Source organism: Anomalospiza imberbis, chromosome 11 (assembly GCF_031753505.1).
Source record: "Anomalospiza imberbis isolate Cuckoo-Finch-1a 21T00152 chromosome 11, ASM3175350v1, whole genome shotgun sequence".
Taxonomy (NCBI): Eukaryota; Metazoa; Chordata; class Aves; order Passeriformes; family Viduidae; genus Anomalospiza; species Anomalospiza imberbis.
The window spans coordinates 16,348,879-16,367,402 of NC_089691.1; the positions used below are offsets into that span (position 1 = coordinate 16,348,879).

General features: G+C 47.3%; 1 protein-coding gene across 2 annotated transcripts in view; it reads right to left on the reverse strand.

The window, feature by feature from the left end:
* PRICKLE2 (prickle planar cell polarity protein 2) overlaps nucleotides 1–18,524 on the reverse strand; it is a 103,060-nt gene that overhangs the window by 44,338 nt on the left and 40,198 nt on the right. The window contains exon 1 of one of the 2 annotated variants that reach the window (XM_068202157.1): nucleotides 12,108–12,256. The exons of the other annotated variant lie outside the window; for it this stretch is intronic. The gene's annotated coding sequence lies outside the window, so the exon portion shown is untranslated. Of the gene's footprint in view, nucleotides 1–12,107; nucleotides 12,257–18,524 lie in introns of those variants that run through there. 2 annotated transcript variants of the gene reach the window in all.

Genomic DNA, 18,524 nt, shown 5'->3' on the forward strand with positions numbered 1-18,524 from the left:
AATCCAACGAACAGCCTCTTCTGAGACAAGAAATCAGATCAGAAGCTGTGTAACGTTTGGACACACAACTGTCTCAGGGAAATGGAAATGAGCCTTCCAGCTTTGAAAGCTGCCGGTTTGCTGGCAATTGCTCCATATTACCGTTACCTACTGTGAGGCTTGTGAAAAGGTCATGTGTTGGAATAACTCCAGAAGGCACACAAGATTTCTTGACGGATTCTGCACATTATGCAGGTGAAATGGGTGTTTCATTAGGCAGCAAGGAGAATACTGAGCTGGTGGGGCACATTATCAAAGGTTAGGTGAAGGACTTGCACCATTACAAGGATGGATGCTGACAACTGCCAGCAATGAAGCAAATGACCAGAAGTAAAAAGCTACTAAAATAAAGAAAGATCAAGAGCAGGAAGCCCCTGCTTCAATGCAGGGGTGTGAGACAGACAGCTCTGCTTGTAAATGGAGCACCACCTTTCTTCCCTTTGTTGCTAGTTTTAATGACAAGGAGCCAAACCCAGTCAACTCTAAACTTTCTGCCATTTGCACAAACTCAGGCCTATGGTTAATTTAACAAATCATTGCAAGAGGCCGTGTTTCATAAATGCTGTGTTTTATCATCTTGATGTATTGATTGTCTGTCAATCAATAGAGTTCCACGTGACAATGTTGACTCTCCGGATGACAATGGGCTGCACAGCAGAGCCACACGCAGCAACAGCAGACTGGTGTCCTCAAGGTCACTGGGCTACTAACCTGATGAATGTCAGATCAAGTAGCCTTTCTGAATTATTTAGTGAGCATCCTCTGCTGCAGCATACCAGGGCTCTGCACAGCACTGCTACCTTGGGATGTCACAAAAGGCTTCAGACTCTGCCACCCCAAAATGCTGCCCACAGGGACACAGACTGTCCCTTGTACATCACACACCACCACCCTATCCTGGACCAGGGGGGTTGCAGGTCCCCACCACCACCACTGAGCCCATCCTGGCTCACAGCCACAGGCATAGTAAGAGATTACTTTCCAATCGCTCTTTCTGACCACAGAAATGCAGAATTGGACACCACAGTGGTTTTTTTTTTCCGCACTGTTCCCACACTCACCCTGTAATTTGCAGAGTAATCCCCGCTGGCAGAGCCAGTGATCCCAGCCCAGTGCCAGCATAAGATGAGCCCAGTGTGGTCCCTGGGCACAAGGCAGTGATAAGCAGCAGAACAGCAGGCTGGAGAGGACACAGCTTTGCAAACACTGGATGGGAAAGGCAAGACAACTGCAAAAAGCTGTTAGTGACAGGGAAGGGAAATGACCCTATGTGGCAGGCTACAGCCCCACTTTGCCCAGCCAAATACCTGGCTCTTCAGGAGACACACAAGCATGTGCCCAAGGTATGGGGAAAGCTCCTTGGAGAATCTGAGTAATGAAATACAGGTCAGGGCTTCAAATGCGGATGAGCTTTGATTTCTCTTTATTTATTTTGAGCAAGGCAGCAAATGCTTCCTCACAGCTCTCAGTGCTAGAAGCAGGGATGCCTTATCACAAAGAAAAATGAGATGCACAGAGAGGCAGAGACACCAACATGAGACGCAGATCATTAATCCCCAAACTTGGCCTCCTCCACTTTTCCTCAGGGTTGCCATTTGTACCTTCACGTGGCTGCTGCCTGAGACCAACCACAACAGACCCACTCCTCCAGCTGTCACCACTGCTGCCTTCCACTCATTTTTGGCACAGCCATGGGTAAGGATCTGTGCTGTCAGTCTGCAAGGAGGAATTTAGTTTTTAAAACACCATCGAGCCCAGCAGTAGCTGACGCAGAAGGGGAGGTACAGCCCATACACACTGCAGCTGATTCTGGAGACAATTTTCTGTGTTTCCTACCAACTCACCCAGCGAGACAGGCCTGACCCTGGCTGGCACCCTCTGGTGCACAGCCAGAGCTGGACAGTGAGGTGTGGCCATGAGCTCATGCTGTGCTGCCCATGTCCTCTGGCAGCACTGAACCCATGCAGAAATGCAGGGATGATCAGCACACTGTTATCATCCCTGCATGTGAGCATTGCACTGAGCATCACTGCCTGGTACCCCAATCCCCTCCATGGCAAGGCACCCCAAAAGGACCCTCACCCACTGACCATCCCTACCCCAGCACTGCACGCCCTGGTGTGACACACAGAGCACACCAACAACATGGTTTCATCAATCACTATCTCTTCCTTTCTCTCTCTCTTTTTTTTTAATCACCTTAATGTAAGAAGCTTTAGAGAGCTTAACACAATAAGGCTTTCATAGCCTGCAGCTTCAACTTGGCACTAATATGTTTTTTACTTTTATATGTTGAAATCAAATTTGTAACTGAATGTGAGGAATCCAGATGCTCCTGTGGTTTTCTCCCCTTTGCTAGCCTGATAGGCTTCTCATCTGAAGACTTTAATTGTGTCCTTTAATGATGTCTACAAAAGCCTCATTAAAGCAGTCTATCGTAATTTAAGCTAAATAAACTCAACACAGTTATTTTTGTAACCATATCTTTTTCTTGGGTCCTTTCCACAAATAATAAAGTGTTCACTGAAAATACGTTACAAAGGAAATGCATAAATCTTCAGCTTATCTGGTGGTATGTTGTCCAAAGATCTAAACCTTTGATCAGCAACGAATTAATTTTCCATTTACACAAAATAGAAGATGTATTTTCAGGATAACCAACTAACCCTGCAAGTCTGCACTGACATGTGCCTTGGCAGCAGCTCAGGACTCCCTCGCTGCCGCCCTTCTCACTGCCTGACACTGTCAGGGTCGCTGTCACATCAGATGATTTTTATTTTATTTTTTGGCTTCAAACCTGTCTAACAGGGTGTTTCGGGTCAGTGGTTATGTACTGAGGATTTCTTGCCTTAAGTCACTGAGCTCTCCTCTGCAATAGTCATGCACTGCCTGGCCCCACCACCAAAGCTGTGCATTCCCCAGCACCAGGGGAACTGACCATCTCCATGCTCAGAGGCCAGTCTTGAGCCAGCCCAGTCCTGGACAAGTGACACAAGCCTGGTTTTTACCTCCTTAAACTAGGCTGTGCGCATATTCCCTGGCTGCCAGCAGGATTTCAGTGCTTCCCTCACTTTGGCTGGCACCACATGAGCCCCTGTTCCCAGTCAGGTCCTGCAGGGCTGGGACAAACGTCTGTACAAACCTCTGTCCCCTGACACCAGCAAAGGTCTGAGATGGCCATGCTTCTACTCCCACCCAGGAGACACAGAGCCAGCTAAGAGAAAAGTCCTCTTTGCTGCTTGCACCCAAACTGTGTTAAATGCACCGGGAGGCAGCAAATTCAGCACATTTTTGGATCTAGCCAATTCTCTCTTATGATGTCAGGGAGGGAATCATGCATGCTGGGTAATGAACAAGAAGGGGCTTTTGCAATGTCTTCAAGTCTTAAATCTCCCAGTATATCTGCAAGCACAGGGAGATCAGACATGGTCAGGAATGCACCTGGCTCCTCACCTCCCAACAGAGCAGTGGGAAAAAGGGTGCCCAAATGGGTTTTTATTTCACAGCTTAGAGCAAGTGGCCCTGGATGATACAAAACCAGCCAGTGCCAGCAGATGGACTGGCATGTGCTGTTTCAGTACACCCTAAACTCCAACCTTGATTTAGAAAAAACCTTCCAAAATATAGAAAACAGTAAAATTCTGAAAAATGGCATCTCTATTTAAGCTTGGGTGGTTTCCTAGCCCCAGCCCACTTAGGATCATGGCCCAGTGCCCCTCCTGGAACGCACAGAGAGGGTCGCCCTGTCTTAGGCAATGGCAAGGTTCCCAGCCTGGCTGTCCCACTGGTTGAAGCTGGATAGAGCTCCAGTGTCCTCCAGACAGCCTGGCAACTGCACACACATGACAGGAGATGTTTGCTATTCTTCCCTTTGTTTTAATTAGTAATAACAACTTGTTATCGTGGCTTGACGTTTGTTCGTACTTAGGAATAAATTGCTTCCTTGAATGATATGCTGAGATTACAACAGCCTGTCTGTGTTTCTGTTGGTTTTAGTAGCTCGTAACAAACCATGAAATTCATTACTCTTGCCACAAGCACCCACGAGATGTGCCAACCACGGTGTGATTTATACACAGCTCAACTCATGGAAATTAAAAGCTTTTAATGTTGCCTGCAAGAAGTCCAGGGTTTGAAATTTTATACAGCTGAATTACAGAAAAAGAGAATCCCACATGCAAGCCACTGCATTGTTTTATCTGCCTCAGGACTCAACATTAAAGTCAGAGTAAAAATAATTCACTAAATATTAATTAAGTGTGTAATTTGGACAGCCTTTTTAGTGATAAGCCTTCTGGCCTGCAAGTTACTTCATTCTCATCTGTTTTTAACTGCTTTGAAGCTATTAAAAGGATGGTATTTAACCACAAAACTTCTCTGCTGCAATATAATTTGTCAAAGCATTCTCACTGAAAGGAATCACTAGAGAACAGCCTGTGCCTCACCATCTTTAATGGGAATGGGCTGTCAGTCATACTCCAGTCCCATCTCTCCATGCCATGTCAAGCCTTGTACATCAAACCCAATACACAAATCGCCAGCTCCATCAAGATCATTAGAGCTGCTCATCCCGTCAGGGAAAGGTCAGCGCGTCACTGCCTGCTCCAAACACAGCATCAATCACAGCCCTCATCAAAGGCGGCCTGGCGGCAGCTGGGAACCTGCAACCCTTCCTCCTGCAGCAGCTTGTCATCCCCTAAACCTGCTTCTCTTCTTGTAGAACACGGCCAGGCTTTTATCTTATCATCATCTATAGGGAAATGCAACGATACAGTCTGCTCTGGGAACAGGGGGATCAGCGGGAATCAGCACCTGCAGGGAGGGATTAAGCCCGGATCAGGAGAGGGCTGGCCAGAAACGTGGCCACTGATTCCTACACTGGCTCCCTCCTCCACAGGGTCCCACAGTGTGCCCACTCCCCTGGATGGGTCCAATGCAGGCAGTGTCACAAGAGCATCCCTCCTCACTGTGCCAGACCCAGACCCACACACCCGGAAACAGTCCTAGGGAAGGTTCAAAGCCATCCTGTAAGATGCTGTTGTTTCCATCATAGCCACACTGAAGAATGGCTTGCAGAGAGACCACATTACCCTGCCAGGCTGCTGCTGGCCTTCCACCAGCCTGAGCCTCAGCTGTGGGGCTTGTGCGAGCCCACGAGGGCACCCTGCCCACAGCTCAAGCACCAGGAGGGGTGGAGAAACCCAACTGCTGGCAATTAACAGGGGACACCAGCATTATTGAATGCTATGGCTCCCACCAGCCACTGCTCATTAAACGTGATGAAACTACAGGCCATTTCTTCCTCTTTTTTCTCCTACCAAGCTGTGTCAAACACGCAGCATTATCTTCAAAGGGCAAAGCAAAGATGTTTGCTAAACACGAGCAGATTAAATACATCAGCCTTTTAGAAACAACTATTGCTGCTGGAGACTTAGTAAGTCCCATTGTTTTGTGGCTTAGCCAGCTTCTTTGGAAGCTGAGCTTCTTTGGGCTGTTCTGCAAAGCCAGCACCTTGTGACAAGGCGTAACCCCTCCTCGGGGAAATAAAAAACAGGTTGGCATCCAAGGAGTGGGGCTTTCTTTCTGCTGAGTGTTTAACTTACAGTGTCTCCTTGCAACAAAACAACAGCAGTTTGGGGTCAGCTCAGCAGCTGACTGAAGGCAGGGCTAGCCAGGCTCCTGCAGCAGAGATTTGAGGCTATTTCTGGAACATCATGGATGGGTTAAAGCTGGGAACCTTCCTGTAGCATGCCCTGACTGGAGGGGATTGCTCTGACCAGTAGTTAGCCTGTTTGCACTGATAGAGGGCAAAAAAAAAAAAAAAGAGGAAGAAATTCCTCTTCCTTCCATCCCAAACAAGCCAGCATGCCCCAGACCGGGGTGGCGCACCTGGCTGTGACTTTGAGAAACGTGGAGTTGCAGAGTAAGGGCAACACCTCCCCTTTCCATGGCCTTAATTCAAGGCAAACAGCTCAACCCCCAAAATCCCTTCTCGGTACAAACTGTGATCACTCCCTTGTGTCAGCACGGAGAAGCGGAGCGGGAGCAGCATCAGGCTCTCTGGGGTAATACGCACTTCAAACGTCTCTCAAAGACATGAGCAACCATGGATGGCCAACCTGACAGATGGGGGAAGGAGAAGGGGAGCTCAGGTACCAGCGAGACGATTGTAATTAGTGCAATAAGCAGCAATCGCAGCCCAACAGCTGCCTTGCCCTCCCCGAGCGTCTGCTGCACGCACCGGCACAAACCATGGCCAAGGATTTTGACACTTGCTGCACTCTGAACGTCTCTGCTGTGAAAAAAGTTCTGACTTTGATAGTTTTCACTCTGCACAAGACACAGAGCAGAGCACGTATGTGCTTTTCCAGCCTCTCCACCTCCACCTGAGTGAGCAGCACTGTGTGCTTGCAGAAGGGACATGAAATTGGGTTTAGTTTTGATGTCAACTATGATTTTGCCTGTGACTTTGACCAAAACATTGTTTCCTCTGTGTTGAGGCAAACCTGCCATACTCAACTTTCTGAAGTGCCTGAACCCTCAGAGACAAGCTGTTCTACACAAAATGGCAAAACATGACAAATACAATTTTTGGTGGGCATTTACAACCATCCTCCACTGATGGGTATTTGTCTAACGTCCTTTCCTGACACATCTTTAAGCTAAATTCCCTGAAGCACAACAAAGCTGGCAGTGAGCACATAGCACAGAAAAAAACCATGCTCATCCACCAGTTTTAGGGGCTGGATCAACATCCACAGTCAGCACAAAGGTTGCAAATCTGCTGATGTGGCAAGCTACAGGACCTAAATTGCAAAAATATGCCGTGGCTTAGACTCAGACTAATTCTGAGTAATTTCTGGTGCTCAAGCTCCAGGAGGGAATGCTCATCTCACTTCCTTTCTGCTATCCCTTGGTCTAATGGAGGTGGTCAGGGGAAGCAGTCAGATCCTCGGGGTATCTGCATATTTTGGCAGTAGTTAAGGATTCAGTTCCCAATGATTTTTAGTGGGTGTTAAAGACACTCAGAAAGTATCTGCTGTGAAGCTGTTTGGAGGTGTGAGCTCTAAGCTCTTCAAGCAAGGGACTGTTTCCTGCAGTGCTTAAGAAAATGAGAGTATGAAGACAACAAATAAGGACAAGCTCGGAGAACAGAAAATGTTTATGTTGAGTAAATTTACCCCCTCATCAAAGGAAGAAGCCCAGGCTGGGTGGGAGAGTTCAGGAATAACTGCAACCAGGAGGTTTGTTGAATGTTCCCTGAATGACCAGTTAGGCAGTGAAAAGTCAGAGGGAAAATAATCAAAGCTCTACGTGGGGTGCCACAAGGCATCGCTTCATGCACAGTGAAAAACAGGACAAACCAGAGGCTGAGGCCCAGTGAGAGCTCTGTGTGCTGGCACAAACCACACCACTGTCCTGACTGCCATCGGGATCTCCTTTCTCATACAAAGGACAGGGGAAAGGCGTCAGGAAGCCAAGAGCACGGCTACAGTCAGACCTTTCACTTGCTGCTCCGCTGAATGGCTCCAGTGGAAATCAATGGGGGTTTCAAGTACATAAATGGATCACAGAGACATCCACATTGAATCCATTTGCTAATTAGTCAAGATTAACATTTATTTTATCCAACAGGCATTTAGGTAAAGGAGGTAATTTTCTCTCTGTATGTCCCTTTTACACTGGTGAAAAAGTAGGACAAAGCTGTCTCCTGATGACAGTAATCCTAAAAGGAACTTTCTCTCCGCCAGGGGAGGTGCCTGTGGGCACAGCCTGATCTGGGCATGTCACTTGCTGTGGCTGGACAGGGCCAGCTTCATGGACCTTCGGCCCCTAATCCCAAATCTGGCAGACCTGTGCAAGCACTACAGCTTTTTGACACAAGCCTGAGGCCAGTCTTGGGCTCACAGTACTGGTCCAGAACACGGCATCCTAAAATCTAACACAAGACCCCATGTCATCTCAAAGGAAAACTTAAACCATCAGGCTGCTACTGCTTCAAACCTTCCACTAACACTGTGGGAAATCGAATACACTTTGCTGTGATCCTGTATCTCCAGCAAGTAAATGTATTTCATCCATTTAAATAGCTTCACTTAACAAATATAAGAAACACTTTTGACTTAGAGCACGAGAGTAATTTGATACCTTCTATGCTGTTAATGAAGCAAGCACTAATACCATTTTATCATCAGTTCTAATCTTCCTGGCATCATTTCATGCCCACAGAAAACTCACTCCATAACTCTGTACCCTACAGCTCGTGTTGGATGAGGCCCCTGGCCACAGCTGGTTTCCAGCACTCTGAGAACTCAATCTCTGCTAATCCCAGCCCTTTACATCAACTCAGAGCAATCTAAAAAGGAGACACATGAAGTCACTTAGGCTTATCTCTCTAATTGCCTGCCTGTGAACCAGGGGTTCGGTGTCAGCCACTTGCACTCTCGTAAGACAAGGCAGCCAGAAAAACCAGACCTAAAATATTCACCACAAGCATTTTGAGAATGGTAAATGAAACTACTGAAATCCTGCTTACTGCTGCAGCTCCAAATGCAATGCCAGCTACGAGGGACACGTCTGGTAACAAAGCCAGCGTTGATGCCTTTCCTCTGCTGCAGCCCTTTCCAGGTCTGTGGCTGTGCAACACAGACTCCAATTCTCTCGGCAGCTTTCTTGAACTGCCCAGTGCCAACAGAGTGAAAATGTTAATGAATACAGTCCCATAAATACTTAATGCACATTTTCCTGCGAGTCCTGCTGTGATTAAATAGCCACCTCATTACTCAGTACCATCTTTCCTTCTTTTTTATCTTTGCATAAAATACCAAGAGTTGGAACTATACCCATACAATCGAGCTGCTGGAAACATCACTGCAAAAACCAACACCTACAGGGCAAAATCCAAATACAGATTTCCAAGGAATGCAAAGAGAAATCGAACCCTGTTAAGAGCAAATATTTCCTCTCAGCTACCTCCTCCCAGGATCAGCAGAGGAAGAAAAGCAGAGGGGACAAGCCTGCGATATATTTTCTTCTTGAGTCTAGCTTATTTGGTTTTACTGTCTTTTCCCATTGCATTTGGAGGTCCTTGTGACAGTGGGGGTCCACTGCATGTATCCTCCGGATACATGAATCCCTGGGTACCACTCTGGGGCTGGCTCTGCTCTGACACCAACTCCTGACCAGCTGCAACAGGAACTCTGCTGTTCTCCCGCCTCTGCGGCTTGGAGGGTGTCCATGATTTGTCCAAGGTTACGCAAGCAATCCAGGACAGACATGTAAGGGAACATGGATCACCCAGAGGCATTGCTGAATCAGTGACTGTGCTGTCCAAAGCACAGCTGACCACAAGATCCACCACGCCTGCTAGCACAACGTCATGACAATCATTTAGGAATCACGACATAGAAATATTAAGATATTGTTTTCTGGACCATTAGAATTCCCATATTTGACTCCTTCCCACCAACCCTCAGCTATTTCAAAAACCAACCCAAAAGCTGCAATTCCCCTGGGATACCCAAGACCACAAGAGTAATGCTGAGAGCCCAGAGTCAGCCGGGGCTGGCAGCACAGGGGTTGGGGGTTTGTGTGTGCTGCCAAACGTGACACGTGGGATTTCCAGCACTGCCATCCAAGCAGGTCCCAGCTGGAGTGAGTGCTGGTGCTGGAGACACGTCTGTGCTGCTCCCTGTGGTTTTGCTTTGCAGGGCAATGCTCAGCCTTTCACATGGGCCACGGGAAGCATTTCCTCTGACAGAGGAAAGTCATACAGTTCAAATTCATGCCAAACAGCTAAAAATGTAGAAGACTCAAAGGACTAAAGCTTACGTACATCAGAACTTTTGGTGATTCCTCCCAAATACATCATTTTTTGGCACAGATGCTTCAATGTAATTGAAGGGCAAGCATTTAGCTCCATTTTAGCTGGGAGAGTCCCAGCTCTTGTCCCTCTGATTTAAATATGGAAGCAGGCTCATTATGCAATATGTGTTTCAGCGAGTTCTGCACCAGGGAGAGTGGGAAGCTAAGGCTAACGAAGGGAATATCATTAAAGTAATAAACAGTACTAAAGCAGGAACAAATAGACTGGTCAGAAGCACAGGTTGCTGCCACACGTATCACAAGGAGTCTCCAAAGAGAAACATTTGAGTCTCTCTGAGATTCAGGAAAAGGCGCAGCAGAGGATGGTGGGGAACACTGGTGAGGAGCTGGTGCCAGCTGGAGAGGTTGATTTTGAAGCGCTGTGTGGAGACTGTGGGTGTTCAACACAGTGCCATGTGCTAATGTATGGGAAATGTAAAGACCCCTGGCGATTAAAAGGTGCTTTATTCCCTTCAGAACTGCTCCTGAGACATAACCCCAGCCTCTGTCCAGCTAATACACACAAACAGGGCTTTCAAAGGATCACTTCAACTCATTTTGTCTGCATAACACATATGCCAGAAATAAATGTACATCTATATCTCATTTCAAATTTGTGCTGCCAGGAGTCAGGCCACAAGAAGCACCAACATCTCCTGGAGTCAGAACCGCACATGCCGCCACATTTCCACTGCCACCCTTTAAAAGGGAAAAAAAAGAACTGTTCCCCCCTTCTCTGGGCGAACAAATAGAGTAATTTAAGGTGTAAGTAGATGAAGTAGCTAATTAAGGAAATAACCGATAACTTAAATCGAGATCATTACAGCAAGCAGCATGTTGCTGCCATTGCTTAAATGGCAACTGAGCTAAAACATGCTCATGCAACCTGAGACTTCAAAATCTACAGTCAGCCTGATCCATACAGGGAGAGCTTCCCATGTCACACCACCACTGGGGCCAAAGCCACTGAGCAAAACACTCAAATCTCCTGGTAATTTCCTACAGTCTGAACATTTAATCATCCCCAGCCTTCACCATAAAAATCCCAAGTGAATGATTCACATGTTGAGAGAAATTCACAATAAGCAGCAGCTGCAGCAGGGTCTTCTGCCCTAAGAAGCAGCCTCTGCCTGTTTTTGGCAGTGGGGAGAACAAACCCTCTGCAGAAATAAAGTCAAATACGTTGGGCCATATGAATTCTGCTTCTGGCATCTTGTGCTGACTGCGCTCCTCAGCCAGCTGCTCCCAGGATGGACTCTGGGATTTCTCTACCCACCCCCAAGGGGTGTTTGCACACCAGTGCCACATCTCTCACTAATTATTCCACCAGTTGCACAGACAAAACATCTGCTCAAGGAGAGAAGGGATCCTAAAGTACACAAATAATTTGCACTGCCTAAACAAAGGCAAATAGAGGATGCTGTTAAACCCCCACCCCCCTGCCTAGCAAACAGACCCAGGAGCTCTGCCCACAGGCTGTGGCTTCCCCTGCCTTCTCCAGCAGGAATGAATCCTTGTTTCCAACCAAAACCACAGTTTGTTACTAACACAGCCTCCTTCTGTTTAATTCCTAAATTATCCTAAAGCAACTTAATGCAGCAAGTTGATTAAGTACTTAAAACACTTTGTTTCCCTCAAAAGAAGCTTTTGTTTTGCCTGATAGCAAATTGGAGTTTTTCTCCTGAATTCATATTAACAAAGGCATAAGAAATCCAACATCCCAAAGTTAAAATACCCCTTTATCCTGCATTAAACACAGCTGCCAAAGACCCAAAATCCACATTCTATCATTCCACACATAGCCTTGCAACAGCTGAGAAGACACGCAGCACGTCTGGAAACCCAGAGCTGAAGATAAGCTGCAGCCTCCCGCAGGGTTTTACTCTTCATGGGTTTTAAAGAGAGTGAAAACGCAGGAGCAGCTCAGGGACTGGCGACAGAAGTCATGTCTGCATCAAGGAAAAGTTTTACTGTGTCCAGATATTGAGCCAAACATTAGCAGAGGATACGGCACAATCCTGCTGCTGTGCCTGGCCCCCGACAGCCCTTGCCTGCCCCTGGACTCTGCCTGCGAAGGGAAGGATGCCCGCAAAGGCAGGCAGGAATCAGAGCTGAAAAAGAAATCCATTTCCTAATGCAAACATTTACAGAGCATTAAAGCCACTTATACTTTCAGATGCTGTAAACGGGGCGCAATTACTTACCCCGGCTAAACAGGCATCCACAGGCTGGAAAAGCCCCATGGAACGGGTGAGGGCAGAAGGAAGGAGCGGCAGGACAGAGCCTGGAGCATCCTCGGCGATGGCAGAAGCCGGAGCTGGGGCCGCCTGTGCCCTGCCGGTGGCTGCGGTCATCTGGGGAGGGCAGGTCCCTGGCGGCTGCCCCGGCTGCCGGAGCGACGCCCACCGCAGCTTTAGCTTATTGGTGAAAATCCTAAACCCCGATCCAATCCTGTCCCTTTACCCAAATCTAGCTCTGGGCAGAGACAACATCCTTTCCAGTTTTGACTAGCGGTATGAAAGCAAAGTTACCTTGCCAATGGAAAAATCACACACGGAGAAGCAATAAAAAAACACCCCCGTGCTCAGTTCTATTTCACCTCTTTCTCACCAAAAATGTTTCTTATTTACTTACTTGGAGCAACAGCTACGTGAGAACACTGAAGAAAGCTGGCAACTCTCAACCTGTATCACCAGATCAAAAATCAGTATGGTAAATATCAGGATGCCAATAAAAGGCTATGTGTAAGAAAGCCTACCAGTGCTCCTGTCACATCTGGGGCAGGACCGTAACACGAACAGAGGTTTGCAGAAACCGTCAGCACATGGGTCCTGAAGTTATACTGAATTTCACAAAGGTAACTACTGAATCATGGAAGTGCTGCTGGCAAACAGCCTGGACGGCCAAAACATACGGTTTGCCCTTTTTTTTTTTTTTTGTCGGCCTGGTGCAGACTTTGACTGTAGAGAAACGACTTTTCTGCTATACACACACCTAGATGCTTGACCCTGATTGACACTCTGGCTGCACTGGTTCTGTGTTTCTGGTCTCAGAAAGCACAGGGCTACACTGTGGGCAGCTGCCTGCTGCAGGCAGCGACCTGGAAACCTGCATTCATTTGCAAACAACCGACAGGCAGGGATAAAAGCCTCTCGTGCAACTGCACATTGCTGCACTCACTTACAGATGTGCAACCCTGGAGCAGCTCCAGAGCATGGGCTGGCATCTGGGTGACCTCTGGATGTGCTCACACAGCTCCTCCGAGCGAGGGGGAGCCAGCCAGTGGTCTGCACTCCAGGTGTCCCGGCAGACAGGCAGCAGAATCCAGATGTGGGCAAGCTGCCCCAGCCCTAGCCCAGGCTGGGGATTCAATGAGGTCTATTCATGGAGGAGCGAGCAGGGCTTCCAGGAACACAGAGGAAGCATTTCGGAGGAGTATTCCCATTGCAAGTCCAATAAGCCTCTTTGCATTCTAACCCCACCACCACTGCAAGCGTTAAATATAGAAGTAATCAAAACGTACATTAAAAGAAGAACTTAGAACTTGGCAGTGTTAATCTAAGAAACATTCCACTGGGGAGTGGGGCTCGGCAGCCTCGGGGAGGGCTGAGCCTGGCTCTCCAGGAACAAAAGCAGCTTACAAACCAGGTTTGCCACGTGAGAGCCTAATTAGAGACCGAAGCCCACACAGCAAACAGACAGACTACAGAGGAAATTGGAGCCTAATTTACATGGAGAACGATTACTTACTGCAACCAATTAGTGTCAAACTGACTGACAGACTACCCAAAATATATTCTCCCTACCCTCCCCTTCAAGTCTGAGTTTTCCCCGCTGCGTTATTTAACCTGGGTTGTTCGGTAGGTGAGCAGTAGCACTTCACCACTAGACATGGGACAGCAAACAGGGACCTTCTGAGCTTCCCCATAACAAACACAGTTAAAGCCACCTTGTGCCACCCGGTGCTAGCCTCAGCTGAGCCAGAGACAGCACAATCGGAGATCAGTGTGATGCATTTTCCCCCCTGGTCTTAAATCCTTGAATGACATCCTGAAGACCTCAAAATTCATTATTTTGGAAAGGTGCTCACCCTTTCGTGGGCATGTATTCTGCATGGGGACTTTCACAGCCTCATTTGCAACCACACAGTAGAACTTCAGGTAAAGGCTGTGTCCCCGCAGCTTTGCAATGTGCTCGGGCTGTGGGTTTTGTGTCCCAACCCATGTTCCTGGTCTCTGTCACAGGAAAGCACCATCCCACAGCGTTGCTGCTGCTACCCAAGACACCCAGCTCCATGTACCTGCTCATGACACAGCCCTTTATTTCCAAACCAGCCTTTCCTCTCTGGCCGTGCTGTTCCCCATGCACTGGCAGGACCATTGCTGCTCTCTGGGGAAACAGGGAATCCCACTGCTGCTGGAGGGAGCCATGTGGACAGAGAAACTCCTCCTTGGCTGGCACAGCATAGGGGTGCCCATGGTCCCATCAGTGCCTGTGCTGGGCAAGGACATCACCTTCACTTAGGGCATCTCTCTTCAGCTGCCCTGAAAGGACTAATTCATCACGCTTCCCAAAGTACAAGCCTGCTGCTACTTCTGCATTAAACCTGCCCCTCCTTCCTATCAATTAGTACCCAAACTGATAAACAGACTTTAAAAACTCCTGAAGTGCACACATGGAACTGACCAGATGCCATTTACCTTCCTTTTAGTGTTAAAAAAGAAACAACTCATTCTATCATCATTTTTCCCTTCCCAGCACCATACTCTTTATTAACAGGACTGCCTAATTGCTGTCCTCTCTTCCACGCCCTGGCACATGCATTTGGAATGCACAATGACAACAGCATTTCAGTGCAACTTGCTGTGTTATTCTTCACAAATTCCTAAGTATGGTCTGTCTGAGCAGCCTCTCTGACTACTCATCAGAGAGCTCTTGTGTACACACGCTCAGGCACACAATGACCACATTCTGGATATTTGAGACCAGATAATCAGCCCTTCCTTTGAGAAACACCAATATAAAGCATATTTAAAGACTTTATGAGTCTTCTGCATGGATGAGATAAACATTTTGTAATCCCTGTAGGCTGCATGGATATATGGCATTTTAAACACAAGCTATCCTAAAAACAAAACTTGGAGGAAATGCTTGGTGAAATTTATCTAGTAGCTGTTTGCTAATATCTGCAAATAGTCAGGACCTCAGATGAGGTAAAACATCAGCAGGAATCCTTTGAATTTCAGTTCACTTCACATCAACAGTGCTAAATCAACTTACACTACAGAAGTCCCATCAAGAGAGGTAATGCAGGATCATCCCACCTGCGTCTTTGGATACAGACACCAGAAAGGTTGCAAATCCTGGCAGCTCTGGTCTCCCTTCTTGGCTAAATTAAAAGTGTCTGTTAGTTACCAAGTGGATGCAATGAAAATGCATGTGTGCTCATGCTCCTGAGAATTAGGCTGTTAATCTGGTGTTTGTGCTCCTGGAGTTTATCTCCTCCACACCGCCCTTCTCCCCAGGGAATGGCCTTGCTGCCACTTTATCTGCAGCTCTAAGGACAACACACGCTGCTTCATTTCTGAATTCCCCTCCAGTGCTACCCCTGAACCTAGCTCTTCAGAGAGGGGGGATCCAGCAGCTGTAATTCCCCTTATTCCCCTTATGATTAACAGGTCAGCTCACTCCATCCTGATGACAGTGGGCTTCAGAAGTCTAGCTCCATCAAAATTATCTATGCATAAAAGGCAATCATTACAGGAACAAACGCCTCGCTGAGACTTTTATCAGCTGTGTGCTTGCTGCTCACTGTTGTGCCACTAATTTAGAGAGGCACAGGCTTTAGAGAGAGTGGGGAAGGCTTCAGCCTCACTGCTCTGCAGTGGCTCCAGGCACAGAAACCTCTCTTCTGTGGTTTTGATGTTGATTATAAAGCTGTGGAGGCAATCACTCCTAGAGAGGGGCAAGGGCAGGTGGGAGTGCAGGGAAATTACAGAAACATTCTTCTGAGTGCATCCCATTAGGGCTGGTGGCAATTACACATGCTGATCAAGGAGGTGGGCTTCCCAGAACTGAAATTACCGGGCTCTGAAATTACCAGGAGGAAAGGGCAGGTGAGAGAAAGAAGGAAAAAAGGAAAAAAGCCAGAAGCCGCTAAATAACCCCCAACAACGGACACAGACATCCCCTGGCTGCCTGGGAGCAGGGACAGGAGAGCCACCTCCTCCCTGCAGGCAACCCCTGCTGGTAGTCACTCAGGGGAGACCCACAGAGATAAAAGGCAGTAAGGCCAGCTGAAAAATGCTTGTAAAGACACTAACGGTCTCAGGTCCTTCTGAGCCACCTCAAGCACTGCTAAATCACTTTTACTTGCTTTCTGGTGGGTTTTGCTTACGTTTATGCTGATGCACTGCACATCCCCATGTGCAGGTCAAAAACTGTGTGGATCCACCAGCCAACCCACAATGCAGGCATCACTGCCAGGCTCTGCAGGTTGTTCTTCCTCTCATCTTCCCACTTTTTTCACTTGTTCCACAGGAATAAATGAAGAAACCAACTTAACAACATCTTCCTTTCAATACGCACGATTGGGAGTTATTGTAGTAATAAAAACCAGAAGGAAAAGGCAAGAATTTTCATTACAACCACTGTGCAGCCTTGCAGTCCTGACCCTGGAACTCCTGACAATGTGTCACCACACATTATTAAGAAATATTCATATTAATCCCAACTGTAAAGCTCTACTTTCAGCCAATTAAACTGCCTGAGCAGCTGAGCTCTCCTGGAGACCTTTGTACTCTCCTTTTTATTTTTTTAAAAAATGCTCTCTTAGGGGAAGGAATGGTTTCTGCAGAGATGAGCCACCCAGCTCCTTCCAGCCCCACCGTGTGTATATAAATGTTCTTGGCTGCTTTCAAACACTGCACATTAATCTGTGCTATGGAACCTGTCTCCTTCAGTGTTCCATCATTTCTCTTCGAGACGGGTGAGACAGAGCTGTTCCACTTGGCATCACATACCCTTCCCTGCCCCCTTCCCGGGGCTTTTTCCCTTTGTTTTGTTTGTTTGTTAGCTTTATTTGGTTTGGGTGTTTGTTTTTTGGTGTTTTTTTTTTTTTGTTTTTTTTTTTTTTTTTTTTTTTTTTTTGTATTGCCAGAATAGCTCCCAAGACATCACCCCTGGCATGTCTGGACCTGAAGAAGAATACATTGCTGTAGCAGCCTGCAGATATATGAGACAGTCAGGGTGCTCAGAACTGGAACATTATGGTTTTAGCACTTCAAATTTTGAAAAATACCAGTGCTCCCTTCCTCCAGCTTAGGACACAAGTTCTTTCTCCCCCTGCCAGTTCTTTGCCTATGTCTTAACCTGGAGGGACAGAAACTGTTTCTTGAGTTAAGGGTTGCTGGAAACAAACCCCAGGCAGGTGTCTGAGTAGTGATGACCAGGACTTGTTTGTGAGCAATGTGAGCCCCACTGTCCCACCTTGACAAGCTCTTGCACTAATAAATCAGAGCATCTCCCACACACAAAGGGTATCTGATACAAAGCCAAGTATTTTTACTAACCCCGCTCCTGAGACGTGGATTTTCATGACTGCCTGCCCAAAATTTGCCCACGTGAGGATGCCTGTTGCTCAGGCTATGCCAGCCAGGCACCTCCCTTGCTGCTCACATGTGTGACCACTACCACAGCCAAAGTACCTTCTGAACTACCCATGTGCCACCAAAGCCCAGTCTGGCAAATCACGGCATTTCTTCAAGTCTTTATTAAATACTAAAATGTTCTGTAGTTGTAGCAAATGGGGTTCCCCCCAGAGGAAGCTTCAGCTGCAGCCTTGTCTGCTGGGAAGTGCAACCTTGGCTGTGCCTCACACAGAGGAGATGCACTCATTGCTGGCCAAAGTGGTTCCTTGCCACGAGTTATGAAGGACAATTCCCTTCTTCATCCTCCTCTCATCACCTCGGGTACTGCACTCCATGGAAACACCCAGAGCCTGAGGAATGGAGCAGGAGCTGAGCAGAGAAGGACCACAGACCTCCTTCATGCCCAGCGCCAACTGCTCGACCACACCTGGGTTCACCACAAAAGGGATGAGTGCCTCTTCCATAGATGGGGCTTCCCAGGAGGGCAAATGGATGTGAAGGATAAAAGCTGCCTAAGGATGCATGAGCATCCTAAACCCTGCCAGTTGCTGGTAATCCAACAGCCACAGGCATCTGCAGCACATCTCGTGTTTTGGAAGCTGCAATGGGAACACCATGCACTTTCTCTTTTTTCCAGGCATCTCTAAATCCTTGGCTCCCGGCATTTCTACAGTGATTAAACACACAGTTCTCAACATTGAAACCCCATAAAAACAAAAAACCATATGGGGAGTGTCCCCATAAACCAGCTGATACCTGCCAGCAGCTGTAATCTTGGTGCCATCAGATCTGCACAATAAATGAGTTCATTTTACTGGGGTAGGGTTTTTCTACAAAATAGAAATCAAAATTGGCTTGTGAAGATGAACGATGCCTGTGAAACTTTTTTGCTGCACTTGATTAAATACACACAACAAACCCATTTTTTTTTCTACTTGAACGATAAACTCAATAGTCTAAAATTAAGCCCAG